The sequence below is a fragment of the Equus asinus genome, chromosome 13 (assembly GCF_041296235.1).
Source record: "Equus asinus isolate D_3611 breed Donkey chromosome 13, EquAss-T2T_v2, whole genome shotgun sequence".
Classification (NCBI taxonomy): domain Eukaryota; kingdom Metazoa; phylum Chordata; class Mammalia; order Perissodactyla; family Equidae; genus Equus; species Equus asinus.
This window is the reverse complement of record NC_091802.1, coordinates 7,560,450-7,580,556: the sequence shown is the minus strand read 5'-3', so window position 1 is coordinate 7,580,556 and position 20,107 is coordinate 7,560,450. Positions and strand designations below refer to the sequence as shown.

The following is a 20,107-nucleotide window of genomic DNA, read 5'->3' as shown; positions in this document are numbered from 1 at the left end:
TATGTTATAGTGAGATGCCATTAAGATTCTCACAGCCTCTTTGGAATGTGGGGAGGGAGGATGTGTTTATTTTATAATTCCACCGTTAATGCTTCTGGTGTCTAGAAGCTTCCATTCATTCATTCACTCATTCATTCAAACACATTTGACGAATGCCTGTATCCATTTTGTACAGCACACTATGTTAGATGTTTTGTATTTAAAGTTGAGTAATTCAAGGCTTGAATTAAACCATTACGGTAAAGAAATCAGTTCTTCACTGTGAATTAAGGAGGCTTACTTTTTAAACTGGCTTGTTTTATGTTGATTCAGAACACCAGCAAACTGAAAAAAATAACAACTTTGCCTAGAAATGCAATGCCTACTTACAGTTATCAAGAAAGAACTTTCACCTAGTAATTCCTCTTCTAGGAATTTATCCTAAAGATATACTTGCACATGTCAAAAAAGATATATGTATAGGATTATTTTTGTATCATTTTTTGAATAAGAAAAGATTAAAGATAATCTAAATACTCAGTAATGGGGAACTGGTTAAAAAACGGATACACAATGGAAAAAACTATGCAGAACCAGTAGACTCCTTATGTATGATAGAGAGTTATCTCCAAAAAATGTAGATATTATCTGTCTATCTATCTATTTCCTTCAACATTTTGAGGAATTTCAAATAGACGGAAAAGTTATAAGACTTTAGGATATATACATCATATAATTTTCACTTAGACTAATTGTTAATTACAGACATTTTTTGTGGAACCATTTGAAAATAAATTGTAGATATCATGACATTTATCCCTAAATACAAAGAGACACCACCACCCTACCTAAGAATTTTGGCACTGAAACAGTAGCATCATCTAATACACTATTCATATTTTCTTGGTTATCACAAAAATATTCTTTATGGCATTTTAGGGGGGATCCAGTGTTTAGAATTTGGTTGTCATGTCTCTTTAGCTTCTATTTATCTAGTTCAGTCCCCACCTGCCTTTTGTATTTCATGACAATGATCTTTTTGAAGAATATCCGCTGGTTGTCTTGTAGAAATTTTCATAATCTAGGTTCATCTGATTGTTTCCTCAGAGTGAGATTCAGGTGAAATATTTTTGTCAGGAATATGACGGAGATCCTCTTAATGCTACTGTTTGCTCATTTGGTTAAGGTAGTGGCTGCCAGACTTCTCCACTGTAAATTCCTTTGCATTTAAGAATGCTTGTGTTATAGCCTGAATTGTGTTCCCCAGAATTCATATGTTGAAGCGCTAGCCCCCAGCACCTCAGGGTGTGAGTGTATTTGTAGTTAGGGTTTCAAAAAGATAATTAAAGTTAAATGAGGTCATAGACTGTAATCCAATCTGACTGGTATCCTTATAAGAAGAGGACAAGCAGAGGGACATGATGGGCACGTAGACAGAGGGAAGACCACATGAGGAGGCAGCAAGAGGGCAGCCTTCTGTAAGCCAAGGAGAGAAACCTCAGGAGAAACCAACTCTGCTGGAACCTTGATCTTGGACTTCCAGCCCCCAGAACTGTAGGAAAATAAATTTCTGTTGTTTAAGCTGCCCAGTCTGTGGGACTTTGCTATGGCAGCCCTCGCAGATTAATATAACATCTGAGGTGCGGAACTTTGAGACCATGTGAATATGAGCTCATCACAACATTTCACTCACTGTAGTCTGATTACTACTTTATGGAAACTTGTCAAAACTTACTTACTTGAATTATAAAATCCTAGATTTGGACCAGCCCTTAGACTTTACTGGCTCCATTCTCTGTTGACTCTTGCCTGAATCATTTAGTACTTTGTAGGTGGTAAAATAGTCATTTTCTAAATCCACCAATCCTAATTTTATTATCTGGTGTTCTTCCTAAAGAAGAATCCACTTTACCCCCTTTTTGACTATATTATACATTAATTGATTTTTTAATTTAAAAAAATAATTATCATTATTTTTTGATGCTCTAAGTACTCCACATATGACCATTGGAAGCCCCTTTAAGCTGGCTCCTGTGTACTTTGACATGTCTGTGTCAGTCTTTGAGCACTTCCTACTTTCTGTCACAATAAAAAAATGTTCCATGACCATCTTACACTATCTTTGCCTTTGACCTAGAAACAGCCATTTTTCCCAAGATTCCCTGAGTCCTTTTAGTGGGGAATAGAATTTAGAAACTAAGATCTTGGCACTCACAAAAGGTACTCATTGCTTATGGAGTGGCCACAGTTTTAGACCTTCTCAGTGGCTAGAACTAACCTATATTAATACTCTTCATCTGTCTCAGTCTGCTCAGGCTGCTGTAACAAAATACCGTAGACTGCTGGTTTAAACAACAGATGTCTATTTCTCACAGTTTTGAAGGTTGAGACGTCCAAGATCAAGGTGCTGGCCGATTCAGTTCCCCAGTGAGGCCTCTCTTCCTGGCTTGCAGATGGCCACCTTCTCAATGTATCTTTACATGGTGGAGAAAGAGCAAGCTCTGCTCTACATTCCTCTTCTTATAAGGACACTATCTCATCTTGGGGGCCCCACCCAAACATCATCACATTGGCGGTGAGGGTTCTACATTAAACATATTAAAATATGTTAACGTGAATTTGGGGGTGGGGGACACAAACATTCAGTCCATAATACAGTAGAGGGTTCTTTCCCACTTTTCTCATATTTTTATCTCCCTCTCTCACCTGAGAACCCACGGTTCCCAATTACATTGATTTGTTTATTTACTTTTCTCTGTTCTACAAGATGCTCAAAATAGTTTCAGAATAACTAACTACCCCTGTACCATTACCAAACAACAAATAAACTAAGTAAAATTAAGATTTCTTTACAGTTCTTTTTATTGTTAAAACATATCCCCCTAAGGATGTAGAGTCAGAATACACTGGGTTCAAAAGTTACTTAAATCTTTTCTTTTTTCTTTTTCCATAATTAGATGATAGCAAGTTGAGATAGAGTTGTTTCATTGGTTTTCATATGTGTTCAATTTTAGCATCTGCTTCCAAGCTCTATTTTAAGGTATAGAATAACAGGTTGAACAGTAGGTTAGTATTTGAATTAAAAGAAGAAAAATTTAAAACACTTATTCGTTTGCTTTTGCATAAAAATATATGTGGAAGAAGATGCTAGGAATTGATCATTGATTCTGGGACGGGCAACTGGGTGGCTGGGACAGGAGCTGGGGGAAAACTTTTTACTGTGCACTATTTTGTGCTTGAAAAATTTTGACTCATAACTGTATTATCCATAAAAAATAAATAAAAAATTTAAAAGGAAATAATCCACCTTTGTTTCTCCCATCCACCCCCCTCACACGCCATTACCCAACTTCCTTAATGCCTTCATGTAGGCATGGCTTATAGGATTCTATCTGATCCCAAGAAACACCCAATTACGGTTACCTTGACTTCCTACTGTCTCCTCAATTGGTGAATCATCCAAGCGAAGAGGCTGCATTTTCCAAGCCATTTGAATCACTTCCCCGGGATGTTTCCATGAGCCATCAGAGCACATACTTGAGCCGTGTCTAGAGGTGCTTGCTAAGTTTCCTAGGAATTTTTTTTAATGATTCAGTGCATACTCTCTCTGAGCTGCATTTTGTCACTTTCAACATTCAACAGATGTATTTGGCTCACGAGCAGTTTTTGATTCTCATGGATGAGGAATTTTTCATTCTCTCTGTTCTGCCTGATACTGGAGATGTTTTCAGTTAAATGCTCTCTGTCTCTCAGTCTCTCTTTCATTTTTCTTTTCTCTAGTCTTCTGGGTTCTTATCTGAACTGCAGATGCTACAGTTATCTCTTCAGGACGGTAACACCTCTGGAAGCTTGGTGTCGCTGCCAAAGTGGAGCAAAATTCAAAATAATAACAATCTGTGCATTCAGGCATCACTATTGCAACTTCTTCCCTGGTAACAGGTTTTCAGTCCGAATTATGTGGATTATTATTTACTTTAACTACCCTATGCCGTCGCTGCTCTAATTATAAGTTGATAGTTTTTGTGTGTCTGTGGGTGTATGCGCACGTGCTTGTATTTTATTACAATGGTGCTTGCTTACTATTTGTCATTCTAGAACTCAGGAATCCAAGTTATTTTACAAACACAGAGAAGTAAAACCCAGAGAACTTCCTGGGGGTGAAAGATAATTGCTAGTAGCCTGGGAGGGGGCAGGAGCGGGATGAGAGCTGGGTAGCAGTATATTGTAAACAGAAAGAAACCTGTATCAAGAATCAGGTCACCTGTATTTGCAACCTGGATTTCATCATTTTACTTTTTCATTAATTCACACTTGCCTTCCCTCATTTATTCAACAAATATTTATTATCTACTATGGGCAAGGCACTCTTTTGCATGACCTTTTCCAAGCCACTTAACCTCTAAGACATGTGTTCATTTTTAAAAATAGACTTGATTTTTTGGAGCAGTTTTAGACAGCAAAACTGAGCTGAAGGGACAGACGTTTTCCACAGATCCCCTGCCCCTACACAGCCAGAGCCTCCCCCTTGTCAACATTCCCTGCCAAAGTGGTCTATTTGTTACGCTTGATAAACCTGCACTGACACATCATTATCATCCAAAGCCTTAGTTTACCTTAGGGTCACTTTTAGTGTTGTACATTCTATGGGTTTTAAAAAATTTATAATGACATGTATCAACCATCATAGTATCTTACAGAGTAGTTTCGCTGCCCTGAAAATCCTCTATGCTCCATCTATTCATCCTTCTCTCCCCCCAACCCCCGGCAACTGATCTTTTTACTGTCTTCATAGTTTTGCCTTTTCCAGAATGTCATATAGTTGAAATTATACAATAATGAGGCTTTTCATACTGGCTTCTTTCACTTAGTAACACACATTTAATTTCCTCCAGGTCTTTTCATGGCTTGATAGCTCATTTCTTTCTAACACCGAATGTTGAATAATATTCCTTTGTCTGGATGTACCACAGTTTATTTATCCATTCACTTACTGAATGACATCTTACTTGCTTCCAACTTTTGGAAATTATGAATAAAGCTGCTCTAAATATCCGTGTGCAAGTTTTTGTGTCTGAATAAGTTTTCAAGTAAGCAACAAGAAGTGCCCTTGCTGGACTGTATGGTAAGAGTATGTTTTGTTTTTATAAGAAATTGCCAAAGTATCTTCCAAAGTGGCTGTACCACTTTGCATTCCCACCAGCACTAAATGAGCATTCCTGTTGCTCCACATCCTTGTCTTCATTTAGTGTTGTCAGTATTTCGAGTTTTGGCCATTCTAACAGGTGTGCAGTGGTATCTCATTGTTTTAATTTGCAATTCCCTAATGAAGTATGGTGTTGAACACCTTCCTACCCTTATTTTCCAATGCATGTCTTCTTTGGTGAAGTGCCGTTTCAGGTCTTTCGCCTATTTTTTAATTATGTGGTTTGTTTTCTTATTGTTGAATTCTAACAGTTCTTTGTCTATTTTGGACAATAGTCCTTTTTCAGAGGTGTCTTTTGCAAATATTTTCTCCCAGTCTGTGACTCGTCTTCTCATTCTCTTGACAGTGTCCTTTGTAAAGCAGAAATTTTTAATTTTAATCCAGTCTGGCTCACCAGTTCTTTCTTTCATGGACATGTATTCATTTTCTAAATGGAACTATTATTATCTGCTAGCATATCTTACAGACAGGTTTGGTATGAAACTGTTTTCTTTCTTCTTTAAGACACAGGGTAGTGTGGCATGTTTCTGACCTCTCAAATTCCAGCAAAGTTATATGCCTTATTTTAGTCACTGAAATACGATGTGTTGTCTTCCAGATGTAAGTTTCAAGGACCAACATGAATTTCCCTTTTCTCTCTGTCACAGACACTAGCGATGTTCCCTAGAGTGGATGCTGCATCAGCCTGGGGCCCAGGGTGAGAAAGATCTTGGAAAAGAGCCCCTAGCCCATCTGCAATGGGTGGATAGCAAACAAGAAACAAACTTTCGTTACCACTGAGAATTTCCGGATGTTTGTTACCTCAACATAACCCAACCTATCCAGTCTGCTACAAAGAGTCAGGAAGATATGATAACTTCAAAGCACATAGCAACTGTGAAATGAGGAAGCAAGACTGAGTTCACCAGTAAAATAAGCTTGGGTCTGTGTTGGCCAGACAAACAAAGACTAACAATCTGCAGCATCTCCCACTCTTGACACGGGATGAGGAGCAGAAGGGAAAAGAATGGGCCTGGGGTCATCTGGGGCACTGTCTCTGGATGGCGGTGCTGACAGGTTGGGTCATCTCAGTGTACATAAAGTGGAGATTTCCATGGGTGGTTTACAGTCTAATACTTTAGGGCATGACATAGAATGGAAATAAACTAGAGCCAAGAGGAAAGGTTAGTGGAAGTTCTGCTTTCTTCTATCTTTAGAAATGGAATGCTTTTCATCCCAAAGAGGCTCTCTCAAGCCCGATTAAGTAAAAACAAAGAACTATGGTCTGAAACTACTCTTACTGTGCTTCAGGTCCCAAGGAGCTCACTCTAGGGCAGGGGAATTTCTGAGAGTAAAGAGGATGGGAAGAGAGAGCATATTTATTAAGCACATATTATGTGCCAGGCGTCCAACTAGGCTTTATATATACGTTGGCTCTTGGATCTTAATGCCAACACTTCAATTCCTAGCTCTACAAAGTGAGGAGACTGAAATGGAAATTTAGATCATAGAGCGGCCCAGACAAATTAATTACTCAAAGTTTTAAGAATTAATATACCACTTACCAGGGCATTATTTTGATTCTGAATCTAGGGGTTAGAATTTGCCTCCCTGAAACTGAATGTTGAACGTGGATGACGGCATCGGGACAGGCCTCCAGATGGTGCAGAGAGACGACTGGCAAGCTGAAGTGTGATAATGAGTATAATACACATGTACACGACTTTATAGTGGCTCTGCTGCAGTGTGTGGGGTCATCTTCTATGACCTCCGTGGAGCATGATGGCTGAGGAACACCCAGTCTAAGGTAAGATGGGCACTCCTGTTTTCTGGGGGCTATGTGTGACGGTGTTATTCAACAAAAAAGGAACTAGACTAAACTGTACTCACTCATAAAGATAATCATACAAACTTCTGCTAGACTTCTTGGACAACGTGCCAGCAAGCATTCTTCAGGGTCAGGTTTGTTCAACAAAGTGTTGCCTGATTTAAAAAAACAATAATAATAAAATGGAGAGAGGAAAGAAAGGGTCTGCCGATAGTAAATTCGTTTGTTAGGCCAATAAAGAAATCCATTAAAACAAAATAACAACAACAACTAGGCAGGCTCACAAGTGTGGAGCCTCTGAGTGGCTTCTGACTTCTCAGTAATGGAGTAAATGCTCATCAGTTCAGCCGAGGGCTGAGAGATAGAAACCAACAACCGCAAACAGAAACCTTTTGGAAGAGCTTAAAGATTTAGCAATGGCACATCTCCAATTTTCCATCTTTTATTTAACTCCTTTGAACTCCCACTAATTTCCAGGCAACACTTTGGAATTTTATTTTTAGCTCTGCCTTTTGAATTATTATTTTTTTCCCCTTGTTGTACAAATCTGTGTATGGAGATGGCTTCTCTTTTTCATTAAAAATTTTTTTCTTGATTATTGAATAATGTTCACTGCCAGAATGATTTAAAAATAACGACTAATTTGAAGAAGAAAATGAAAGTGATCTGTAATCCCATGGTTCAGAGACAATTACTGTTAAAGTTTTGGTGTATTTCTAGCCAGGACGTTTTCTAAATGTGCATATCCTTTTTTTCACACGGCCCAGAGCATGCTGCCCTGAGAGTGAGTCTTCTGGAAGGAGGCACAGGCTCTGCATCAGATGGGCCTGCATTCCCACCCGGCTCTTTCACTGAGAGATTTGTGGGGCATGGGGCAAATCAGCCATAAAGCTCTGTTTCCTCAATAGTGTGCTGGGGATGATATTGGTACTGCCTGCTAGTAGGTATTTTGAGGGATAAATGATACAATGGAGCTAAAGCCTTTAGAAAAGTGACTGGCACTTCAAAGCACGGAAAGAATAAGCCTTAGCTGTTATCACCATTGTGCTTTTTGCCCGCCATGCCACAGCATAAACACTTTTCCATGTTTTTCACAATCACGATTTTTTTTCACAATCATGATTTTTAATGGCTGCATGAAATTATATTTTAGGGATATGCTAGAGTTTAATTATTCCTCTCTCACTGAATATATTTTCAGGTTTTTTGTACATGATGCTGGAAGGAAGATCTTAATAGACAAATCTTTCTTTGGTGGTTCTGTTCACTGTGTTCTTAGGATTGTTTCCTATCAGTGGAGTAGCAAAGTGGGAGCAGTTGAAAAATTTCAAGGTTATTAATACATATTAAAGAGTTGCACCTGTTTACTCTCACACGATACCTACGTTATGGAACCCCCGCTCCTTGTCAAGGTCATTCTTGAGTATTACCATGCAACTTAATTAGTTTTTCTTATTGTAAAATCCAGACTATATGTTACGTCATCTTTACACTTTGTATGTTTTGAGTTTTAAAACATAGAGGAAGTTGTATTTAATTTGCAATCACATTTATTTAGACGGATTTTTGTATATTATTGCTTTTGGTGCACACCATCCAATCTTTTGTACTCTTGATTTTACCACTCTTGGGCTCTTTCATTTTCTTTGTCACTAATCAGTTACAGTATCTTCAATTATTATTTTTTCAAGAAGGTTTTATGGATGGTATGATTTCTTAAGCATTTTTTGTTTTCACACATAAAAGACAACTTGACCGGGCGAAAAATTCGTATGTAAAAACCACCAAAAATGATTTGTCTCTAAGATGCCAAATTGCCTGATAGAAATAGAAAATGTGTAAGCAGACAGTTTTTTTTTCTTCTCAAGAGCTAACAGAGTCTATAGAGCTTTGGAACGGAGTTCTCCAATAGAACTTTCTACCATGGGGAGAATGTTATATAGTCTGTACTATCCAGTGCGGCAGCCACTGGCCTCTTGAAGTTATTTAGCACTTGAAATATGGCTAGTGCAGCTGAGGAACTGGATTTTAATTTTTTAAAGTTTACTCAAATTAAATGTAAATACTGATCATGTGGCTAGTGGCTTCCAGATTAGACACCACAATTCTAGAAATATAGAATGGAAAGGAAGCCTAGAAGCTCAGATCAATTTTGCTGCCTTGAGCAGGTCAGATTATCTTCCCGGGTCTCAGTTTCCCTGTCTATGAAATGATACAGCTTTCTCAAGACCACGTAAGAAGTTAATGTTAAAGCTTACACCAGAGTCTTAAGAAACTCTCAGCTCAGAATTGTCTTTTTCAGGCCATGGTGCAAATGAATAGTTGAAGCTTTAAGCTGTGATGCCAAAGATAATAAATTAAGATTCATTTTTTTTCCCCGATTCCCTTGCCTTTCAAGCTAATAGCCTTGGTGCACCTGACCACCCTACCTAAATTGGCATTCCTAGTAGTTCCTTATTCCTATATCCTGCTTAATTTTTCTTTCTTTATCATTACTCTAAATTACATAAAATATTTGTGTACATTTGTCTGTTCCCCCCCCCAGGAGGTTAGCTCCATGGAATCAGGGACCTTGGCTAAGGCTGTGTCTTCATTGTTTGGAAAGGGCTCGATGCACAGCATGTACTCCTTACCTCCTTGTTGAGGGAGTGGATGAGTGAAAAAAAAAATCTATTCATTAAAGTCAATTAGGGAAAGTTTGCAGTCCGGTCGAAGAGGAGGAGGCGGTTGCTGCTTTACCCGCTCACATAGAGATTTTAGTTTTCAGTTAACAGTTTAGTTTCAATTTGAGATTTTATCTTTTTGAGCTCTGTACCATTGGGTAGGCATGCTGTCACGCAGAGGAATTTTCTCCCCAATTAAACGATCAGTCCCAGAGAACAGCTCAGCTCTTACTGTTTTTATTGCTCCCACTACACTTGGGTCGACGTTCGGAGGAGGTCGATGCATTCACCTGAAGGATGACCGAGACCTGGTCCAGGAAGACCTTTTGTTCCCTGAAATCACTCTCAGCTGCATATGCATCTGTAAAATGGGGAAGTACTACCTGCACCGTGGTATTGACATGAAGACATCAATGCAAGGACATAGGAAAAAGCATCCAATACAATGCCTGTCAATGTGCATTGCCTTCTCTCTCCCATTCTAACCCTAAAGGTTAAGCTCAAGGAAGTGGAGGAGCAGTGCTCCAAATCCAGATTTTCTGCCTCAAAATACTGTACTCTTTTGATCACACCGGGCTTGGTCCCCAGCCTGTCTGCCTGAGTGCTACTCAACATCATTGAGTTTCGGGGAGAGTGGGAACGGGGGTGGGGATTGACTTTCAAGGACTATTCCAGGCCAAGTCTTCTCAATCCTGTCCAGCTCACGTGGATGTGTATGGGCAAAGCAATCCTGAATAGGCGGGCTGTGGTCAGCCTGACCCAGCACCTTGCCTCATCGAGCTGCACGTCTACTCTGAGAGTCTATAAATGCCGCGGAGCCCTCACAATGAAACCCTTCACAATGGAGTGCCTGGATTTTATTGAGAAAAGCCAATCCCCTCCCATCTGTCATTTGGCACTTAGTACTGTAGTTATTCTAGATGAGTGAACACTTGTGTTATATTTTCCAATAGCAAAACTGGGGTCACCAGGGTGCCTGCTGTTTTAGCCGAATCCAGATGGGGTTTTCCTATAAACAAGTGCACACGGAATATTTATGCCGCCCGTGGCACCTGACGCCTTAATACTCAGGACTTCTATGTAGTAGCCACTCTTCCTATAAGTCACTTTAGCACACTAAGTAAATATTTTAATATAGCCATGTCACTGTTTATTATAGAATGGCTTGGGCCCAGATCTTGCCTAATGCTTGGTTAAAAAGTCAGTTTATACCATCCTTTAAAGTGAATCAAAGAATGCATAAACGCCACTCTTTTGTTACTCAGAACTCTGTTTACTTTACTTTTCTGTAAACCTTGTGAAATGCTTGCTTACAAAAAGCTGACAGATGCCAGATTTGCTCATTAACTGGAGGTGTTTTCCAAGTTGAGAAGGTGAGGTGTGAATGTGGGAGGTGGGGCTTCTTCTCCGAGGCCATCTCCCAGCGTCCACTGCCCGGGGGGCCTGCTGTCTTGCTTGGGGATCTTGACCCAGAGCTGCCAAGCAGTGAATGGGACTGAGAAACACCAAGTCAGGGTCCTGGCTCCTAAGTCAAGCCCTGCTTCTGCCTTGAAACAGTAAAGGCCACCTGGGCACCCTGAGACTTGGAAGGACTTGAAAGGTTCAGAGTCCAATCCTCTGCCTTCATCAGGCACCCATTTAAAACAAGTGATAATATTCATCGTGTGAAAACCTTGTGATATTTACCAGTTCTTAGTGCCATTTAATTTCTAAGCCTCACCCTGAAGACTCAGACGTTCCCTACAGGCATGGCAACTGAAATGTTGATATGTGCTTTCAGGTGCCTCAGAGGTTTAATGCTTATGTTCTTGGTTAAATTTAAAATGTGTGGAATAGATAAATCAATACATGACATGAAGCTATATTTTTACATTAAAAATTGGTGTTTAATGAAATAAAATGATGAATCAGTTAAGAACTTTGTGTAAGAAATAGACAGAAGTTTAAAGGAGTAGAGCCCTTTAAGAAGGAAGTAATGATTCCCTCTCAGTGTGTTGCTCATCATTTCCTTGAGAGTCATTTCCCTAAGACCGAGTCTGCCCCAAGTAATGTTCATAAAAGGTCCAATGAGGCTTCTCTGGGTTAAAAGGAAAATAGCTACAACCTGGCAGTAAGTTCCATTGGATTCTGGATTTTTTTCAGCACAAGATGTCACTTTTGACTTGTTAAAGTCTCTTCATGAGCACTTAAAGTACATCTCCATGGAAGTTCTGTTTATATAGAAATAACATTTATTGCTTTTTACTATTTGTGGTAGTCAGAATAATGGCTCCCCACAGATGTCCAGGTCCTACTGCCCAGAATCTATGAATACGTTACATAACATGGCCAAGGGGAATTAAAGTTGCAGGTGGGATTAAGGCTGCTAATCAGCTGACCTTAAAATAGGGAGAGTGTTCTGGATTATCTGAGTGGGCCCAATGCAATCACAAGAGTCCTTAAAAGTGGAAGAGGGAGGCAGAAGTTAGAGGTCGGAGTGAAGCAGTGTGAGAAGGACTCAACCTACTGTTGTTGGCTTTGAAGTTGAAGGAAAGGGGCCACAAGCCAAGGAATGTGAATGCCCTGGAGAAGCTGGAAAAGGTAAGAAAACAAATTCTCCTCTGGAGCCTCCAGCAAAGTGCTGACCCTTGCCAACACCTTGATTTTAGCCAAGTGAGATGCATAAAGCACTTCTGTCTTAGAGAACCAGAAGATAATAAATTTGTGTTAAGTAGCTAAATTTGTGGCAATTTCTTGCTGCAGGAATAAAAAAAACTAATACACCATTTATGAGAGGAAAAGCCTTGCAAGAAAAGATTTAGAAAATAGCAAAATGTATGCAAAATAAAATAAAAATGACCATATTTGACCATGTACAAAGAGACTTATTAACAAACCTCTGGTTCTTTTTTACATTGAACACGTTACTTTGAAAAGTGTGGAATCACATTGTCACCTCATCTGCTTTTATCACCTGGCCTTATTTGTAAGCAATTTCCCACACCTTTAAATGTTATAGAAAACTTATATTTCACTTGGTAGATATCCTACAATTTATCTAATCAGTCACCTATATTTTGTTTCTGTGACAAATATGCTTATATATCTTTGATGATTTTCTTAGTAAAAATTCCTAGAATTAAAATTACTGCATGACAAATGTATGAATATTGTTAGTTTTTAAAATACATATTACTGTGTCATCCTCCAGAAAGACTGTGTTAATTTCCATCTCACAGGCAGCATATGATTATAGCTGTTCCTCCTCACCACTGACAAACCCTGGGCGTTATCGCTTTTTGAAATTGCCATGTTGAAAGGTGAAGAAGAGTATGGCATTGCTTTAATCTGCATTTCTTTGATGACCGATGCAGCTGAGCTCTTTTCTATAATAATTAGCTATTTGTGTCTCTTGTTTTATGAACTGCCTGCTTACGTCTTCTTGTTTTGAGATGTATTTTCATATTGATTTGTAGGAATTATTTATATATTAAGGATAGTAACCCATTGCCTATTCTGTATGGTACAAATAATTTTTCCTTTATTTGCCTTTTTTTCTCTTATGTTGGTTGATCATGTATTATTTGATCTTTGTGTCTGTGCACACATACCTAAATATATACACACGTTATGTACACATACACTTTCATAAAAATATTACTAGAAATCCCACACCTTAATCCCAGGGAAAATCGCTGTTATATTTTTTGATATCTATTTGAACAGATCTTTTTCCCACAAAATGATATATGTACACATTTATGTAAACTGGGATATTATGTAGACTACCCAGTGATCTGTTTTAACACTTGACAGTATAGATTAGTTTTTATGTAAATATATCTTGATCATTATTTGTGACAATTGCATTGTATTCTAGCTTATGAAGGTAACTTATTAGCATTTAACAAATCCATTAAAAAGCATTTAGGGGGCCGGCCCGCTGGTGTAGTGGTTAAGTTCATGGGCTCTGCTTTGATGGCCTGGGTTTCATAGGTTTGGATCCTGGGCACAGACCTACACACTGCTTGTCAAGCCATGCTGTGGCAGCATCCCATATGAAAAATAGAGGAAGATTGGCACAAACGTTAGCTCAGGGACAATCTTCCTCAAGCAAAAAGAGGAAGATGGGCAACAGATGTTAGCTCAGGGCCAATCTTCCTCAGCAAAAAAAAAGGGGGGGTACGTTTAGTCTACCTTAGATTTTTTAGTGTTATTAACAACAGTGAAGCTCTCAGTACACTGAGGCAGGCGTAGAAGAGAGAGAACAAGTAATAAAAGCTAATGTTTAGGTGCCAGGCACTGTTGTTAGCACTCTCTATACATTAACCCATTTAATCCTCTACAAATCCCATCTTGTTATTTGGATGGGATACTAATCTTATCTTCCTCCTCAAATAAGTAAATGAAGGCACAGACAGGTAAAGTAACTCGTCCAAGATTTATCTGGATGGTAAGTGAAAGCACCAGCATGTCTCTGTTCCCAACTTACTCTAGAAGAACAGTACAGTGGGCCCTCTGGCTGTAGGTTCTGCATCCAGGGATCCAACCAAACGCAGATCCAAAGAACTACGATGGCTACATCTGTACTGAACATGTAAAGACTTTTTTTTCTTGTCATTATTCCCTAAACAATACAATATAACAACTATTCACATAGCATTTACATTGTATTAGGTATTGTAAGTAATCTAGAGATGACTCAGAGTACACAGGAGGATTGTGTAGTTGTGTGCAAATACTACGTCATTTTATACAAGGGACTTGAGCATTGTGAATTTGGGTATTTTGGGGCGGAGTGTCCTGGGACCAATCCCTGCACATACCAAGGGATGACTATCTAGTCCAGCTGTCTGTGTCCTTAGCCATGAAGTTGAATTGCCCCAGTAAGAAATGCCCCAGGGCAGAGGACTACCATGGTCATCCAGAACAACAGTGTCCAATATCCGCTATCAGGTTGTTTCCTATTCTGTGGTTTAATTACCTTCAAATAGCCTCAAACACTCATTAGGGTAAGTTCACACAACTATTTCACATGATTCGTGCAATAGGGAAGAGGAGAGGATGTATTGCCATTTGGAGGCGAAAGAGAGTAGAGATTGTTGCTGCGATGTGGCAAGGTAGCTGGGGGTGGGCTGGGGGGCACCCTGGAGTGATCAGGAAGAAGCTGTGTGCAATACACCTACTCCAGGATCTTGATACTTAAAATGGAGAGAATATTGGAAGACGTGAAGGAATTGAGAAAATCATTACAATGAGGCACATAGAGTTTTACTTTTGGTGATCTTTGGTGCTCTATGAAGGAGACACACTTCCCAGACACGCCTGCTTCCTTGCTACCTGCAGGCAACGTGATCTTAATGTTTTTTTTTTTTTTTTTTGAGGAAGATTAGCCCTGAGTTAACTGCTGCCAATCCTCCTCTTTTTGCTGAGGAAGACCGGCCCTGAGCTAAAATCCGTGCCCTCTACTTTATATGTGGGATGCCTACCACAGCATGGCTTAGCCAAGTGGTGCCATGTCTGTACCAGGGATCCGAACCGGCGAACCCCAGGCAGCCGAAGCAGAACGTGTGAACTTAACCGCTGTGCCACCGGGCTGGCCCTTTACATGATCTTAATCAAATCACCTTAGATACTGATCACCAGACCCATCTCTGCTTTCCTACGTTACCTGCATAGGGCCTCAGCTAAAAACAGGAGGACGATAGTTGAGTTAATGGATTTTAATTCTATCTTCTTGATTGTCTTTTTTTCCTCTTCTTTTCCTACATCCCCTCTTTAGCTTATGCATATCATTTTTCATCTCTCATTTTTGTATTTTCACCTCAGTCTATTTTCTCCTTCTAGTCATTGGTCTTATTACACAGAAGCCATGTCTCTTTACTCTCTTTTGAGTGGGGAGATGGAATATTGTTGTCGGAGAGCTCAATCTCCTTCCTGCCTCAGTGGCACATTGTCCTGGGGCTGCTGAAATAGCTGTCCAGCTCTCTAGCTGCAAAGACAAATTCAAATTAGGAATCTTAAGCTTCAAATCCCTCATTTGCACTGGCCCTTTCCACGATCTTGCAGAGGGCCATACAAGAGTGTGCATGTTCTCATATGTTTTTGTAAAATTTGCAAGAGTATGATATTTTGATAATAATGGTTACGACTCACTATCTCTTTTCACTCCCACTTATCGCCCATCATATTTCACCTCATGTAAGGTGACAATGGCATGGCCACAGGATTTGGAGATCTGGTGAGGGGGAGTTCGTTTAATTTGAATTTAACAGCATGCATTTATGTGTTTTGCAGTCCCTTCTAGGAGTTAAGTTACTGCTAGCTGCCTGGTGTAGGAGAGGCTTCTAGGGAAATTCCTACTGCCCGCCATGCCAATTCATCCTTAACTGAGATAGCAGAGCTGGAGATCAGCTCGTGTCATGACATGACTGGCTCACCTAGAACCTGAAGATTTAAATGCACAGAACCAAAGCTAGTCTGTGGAAAGTTCTTCTAAATCTTACACACATGGTATAGATTTCTCAAATTTACAACAGTCCTAACAATTTACATGGTATTACCCAATGTTCCTGGGGACTCAAAGAAACTTTCAATTATCATTATTTGAAAAGGTGATCAAAGAAGGTACAAACGAGAAAAGTGGGGAACTATTACAGAATCATGGTTAGGCATGTTATTTAAATCGTGTTTAACTATTGAAAATACTATGCAAAATTTTGGATTTTTATGATGTTTATGTATTCCTCAGTTTTTTACGTTTGTAACTTGTTGTGCTTTATTTTCTTATTCTAAACGAAATATCTTTTGTATTTAATTTTGTATTCTTTTACCTAAAGAGGGTCCAAAAATTATATAAGCTGCAGCCCCAAGAAAATCTAGATCTGGCCTCGTCTATGGTTGAGTTCTTCCATCTCTGAGTCAGTGGCCACATTCTGTGGGCCTTCCGAGAGTCTGATGTCCGTTTGAGGTAGCCTAAGTTTCATAAAGCAGAGCTAAGCTACACAATAAAATGAGGCCTGCACAAGGTTTTCTTAATCCAGCTCCATCTGTCTTATACTAAACTCAATTCTTCTCATATCTTGACATCGGATTCTCTATTTATTTTATTTGTAAACATTACCGTGAAGTTTTTCCTTATTTGAGTCTTGTTGTAATTTTAGTGAGAAGCTGAAAAATGCTGCATGGGAGGATGTCACCTAGATATCCTTTGAGACCAGAAGACTTGATGAACTCTTAAATCTTAGCTGGAACATGTCTAGACATTTAAAATTGTGTCCTGTGTCTTCATAGGAAGACACTTGTTCTGATTATCCATATCAGTTCTCTTAATTTGCACTGAGGTATCCTTTTCATATATCCGCTGGATTTCTTTCTTGTCAACCTGATAAACAATGGGAGTCCCAGGGGAACATATGCTTATCCTCTATTGAACCTTAAAATGGATTCTTTCAGCGACCGAAGTGAATTCTGGTTAAATAGTTCTGGTCCAGATGGAAGGAGAAAGGAACGGTTTAAGGTTATGACAGCTTAGGTTGATGACAGTTTTGACTTTACAAATTTGGAGATCTAGAAACCTGGGGAAGAGAAAGAAGGTTGGCAAAGCTGGAGGAAGCTTCTCAGAAAACTTCACCTGTCTTCCGGAGAACTGCTTTGTTGTGTTTGTCACAACGATCAGCGCTTACCTGGGACAGACACTGTAATTCTTGCTGGGCATAGCCTCTCTCACGGGGAGCCTGGCAGCGCAGTGATCCCATTTTTTTCTTTTCCTGGAATGTCAGCCAGGGTCAAGAGTAAGGAGAGATAAGTAGCATTATGAGCTTCCCATTCAGGGTCACCTTCAGTGCCAAGGAACCAGCGATAAAACCCAGATGCGCCCCCTGGCTGTCCCCCAGTTACCCTTTGCCTTCAGCACACTCCCTCCAAGTCATGAAACTCTCAGTAGTTCTGCAATGGTCTCTCCCCTCCTCCTTCAGAAGTGCAACAGGAGTGTATATGTCGGATTGGTTTTTGTTTCCGGGTAGACTCATCAACCTTCTGATAGTAATCCCTCCAAGTTTCTGGCATGTATTGAAATTTCCTTTGTTTCCAGTGCTTGTTCATGGAGTCAGTATTTATTCACTCATTCATTTGACAAGCTTTTATTGAGCACTCACTATGTGCCAGCGTCTGCTTCAGGTGCTCAGGACACCAAGATGAATTAGAGAGATAAAATAAGTCCTTGTCTTCCTCACCTGCTAGTGGAGGAAAGAGACAACAAACAAACAATGCGTTGGCTGCATTTATTCATTCTAAGGTATTGTCACATTGACAACTCTGAAATTGGGGTATATTTTACAAAAGATGACACTGTGTAACTGCTGTCAGACAGGTGGCAGTCGTGATGCAGCTTTCATTGCTTAGACGTGTGCAAACTTGTCCTCAACTATTCTACTGTCATTGGTTTCACTGAGTTGTCAGTGCGTGTTTGCTGGTGCTCTGCACGTTGAATTTAATTATCTTTCAAAACATCTTCAAAAAGATTATGATTTGGCTTTGAAACAAAAAGCTATTGTGTAGACCAAAAGGCATAGCAATGGGGCATAAATTTGGTATTAGAGAAGCAAATATTTGTTATTGGAGGAATGGATGCAATTTCATCTTTTCTTGCAAAACAACCATTGGATTTTACAGAACCTAAGGAAGGAACATGTCCACAAGTAGATGATACCTATCATAAGCCAAACAGTGCAGCTGAATGCAGGAGAAATTGCCAGATCCTCCAATAGAGATGAAGACTTCCAAGCAATGCGAGGCTGGTGTAATTGATTCTTACATCCCTCATGACTCCCTTTGAGACATCATGCCATCACTTTATTGCCAGTGGATTTTTAAAATTTTCTTTGTTAGTGGTATGCAAATTAACGGTGCCTTACGTTTCATGATGTTTTAGATCTGATGAAATTCAGTAATAAGGTGTCAGGTAGCGACAGCTGCTATGGAGAAAAGTAAAGCAGAGCCAGGCAGTGCAAAGCAGTGACGAGGAGGATGGGGGGCAGCGCTACTTTAGATGCAGCAGTAAAGGAATCGTCTTTGAGGTGACCTGAGAATAGAGGCCAGCGTTGATTCAAGGAAGAAGTCATGGGTCAACCTGGGAAAAACGGATTCCAGGTGGAGGGAACAACAAGTATAACACTAAGTTAAGAACACATTTGGAATGTTCAAGGAACAGCTGAAAGATCTCCCTGGGAATGCCTTGGAGAGAATTCAGAAGTGAGGGTGGGCAAGGAGGCAGGTTACATGGGGCCCAGAGACCATGATGGAGATTCTGGATTTTACCCTGAGTGTCATAGGGAGCCATTCAAGAATTTTGAGCAGGAGAGCGACATTATTAGATACATGTTTCAAAAGATGAGTCTGGCTACCATTGAAAATTGACTGTAGGAGGTGAGGGTGGAAGTAGGGTTACAAGTTAGAAGAGGATTCGAGAAAAAAATAGGAGGCGAGAAAGTGGAGATGGATTTTGCCTATCAAACTCAGGACTGAATTTGAGCAGATGTGGATCAGTAGCGGAGCTGTGCGTGAGGTCTAGAGAGGGTTTGAGTTTTCTTTTTTAATTACTCTTTTAAGATGGGAGGCATTAGAGCAAATTCGGATGATGACAGCTCTGCCATGCTCCAGGAGAAAGAAGCTGGTGAGGCAGGAGGGGAGAGTAATCGAGTAATTCTTCCTCCCCCTGTGCCCTGGGGTCTTTTCACGTGAAATATGGAAGGGGTTTGGAAGGCACCTGGGCTCCCATTTTTCTCTTACCCGAGATTCTATTTCTTTTTAAGGATACACACTTCCAGCTGCTGGCTCTCTCCTGCTCTCATTCCTCTAGTCAGGGCTCCACATGGCTCTACAATTCGGTGCCCTCGTTCGTGGAAGTACTGTGGTTGTCTCCACGTTTAATTCCATTTATCTTCAGCCCTTTTGCCCTAGCAATAAACGTTTCATTTCCATGGAAAGTGAGTTCTAAGAAACAGAATTTTATAGTTCAGCAGGTGGCAAAGAGTCACATTTTCCTGAGGCTTTATAGCTTCTCTTTATGCAGAACCACGGTCTCTGGGCTTCTCAAAAATGCTTACAACTTTTCTCTTTCAGATAGTTCAAATATGTTTAGGCAATCAGAACAGTTACTTAATAATGTACAAAGTGGTTTCCTCACAGATATTGTCTGAGGAAATCGCGGTATAACTTTTATCTTAAAATTCTTCTGCTGAGATCAAAGTCGAGTTCTAAAACATGCTGAGCCATGGGATGTTCAACCTGCCCAGCTTCTCCCTCTCATCAGCCATACTGCTTTTCTCCACTTTTCTCTACACTCCTCATCCTCCCCTTCCTGTCTTTCCACCCTTTTCTGGAAACAGAAAACTATATTTGGGGGAAGCGCACCTGTGAAATGTGCAGAGAAGGAAGCACAGGCGTCTCACCTCATAATGAGAATACGTGTGTGTG

General features: G+C 39.9%; 1 long non-coding RNA gene across 11 annotated transcripts in view; it reads left to right on the top strand.

The window, feature by feature from the left end:
• The window catches only part of LOC123276403 (uncharacterized), a 34,527-nt gene extending 15,084 nt beyond the window's left edge, over nt 1-19,443 (top strand). Inside the window, exons 3-6 of one of the 11 annotated variants that reach the window (XR_011493562.1) lie at nt 3,760-3,911; nt 5,830-5,879; nt 6,755-6,968; nt 7,757-19,443. This is a non-coding gene — a long non-coding RNA (uncharacterized lncRNA). Of the gene's footprint in view, nt 1-3,759; nt 5,658-5,829; nt 6,969-7,756 lie in introns of all 11 variants that reach the window. The other 10 variants (XR_011493556.1, XR_006512823.2, XR_011493555.1 and 7 more) reach the window with 10 other exon arrangements.
• Nucleotides 19,444-20,107: the final 664 nt, after the last annotated feature.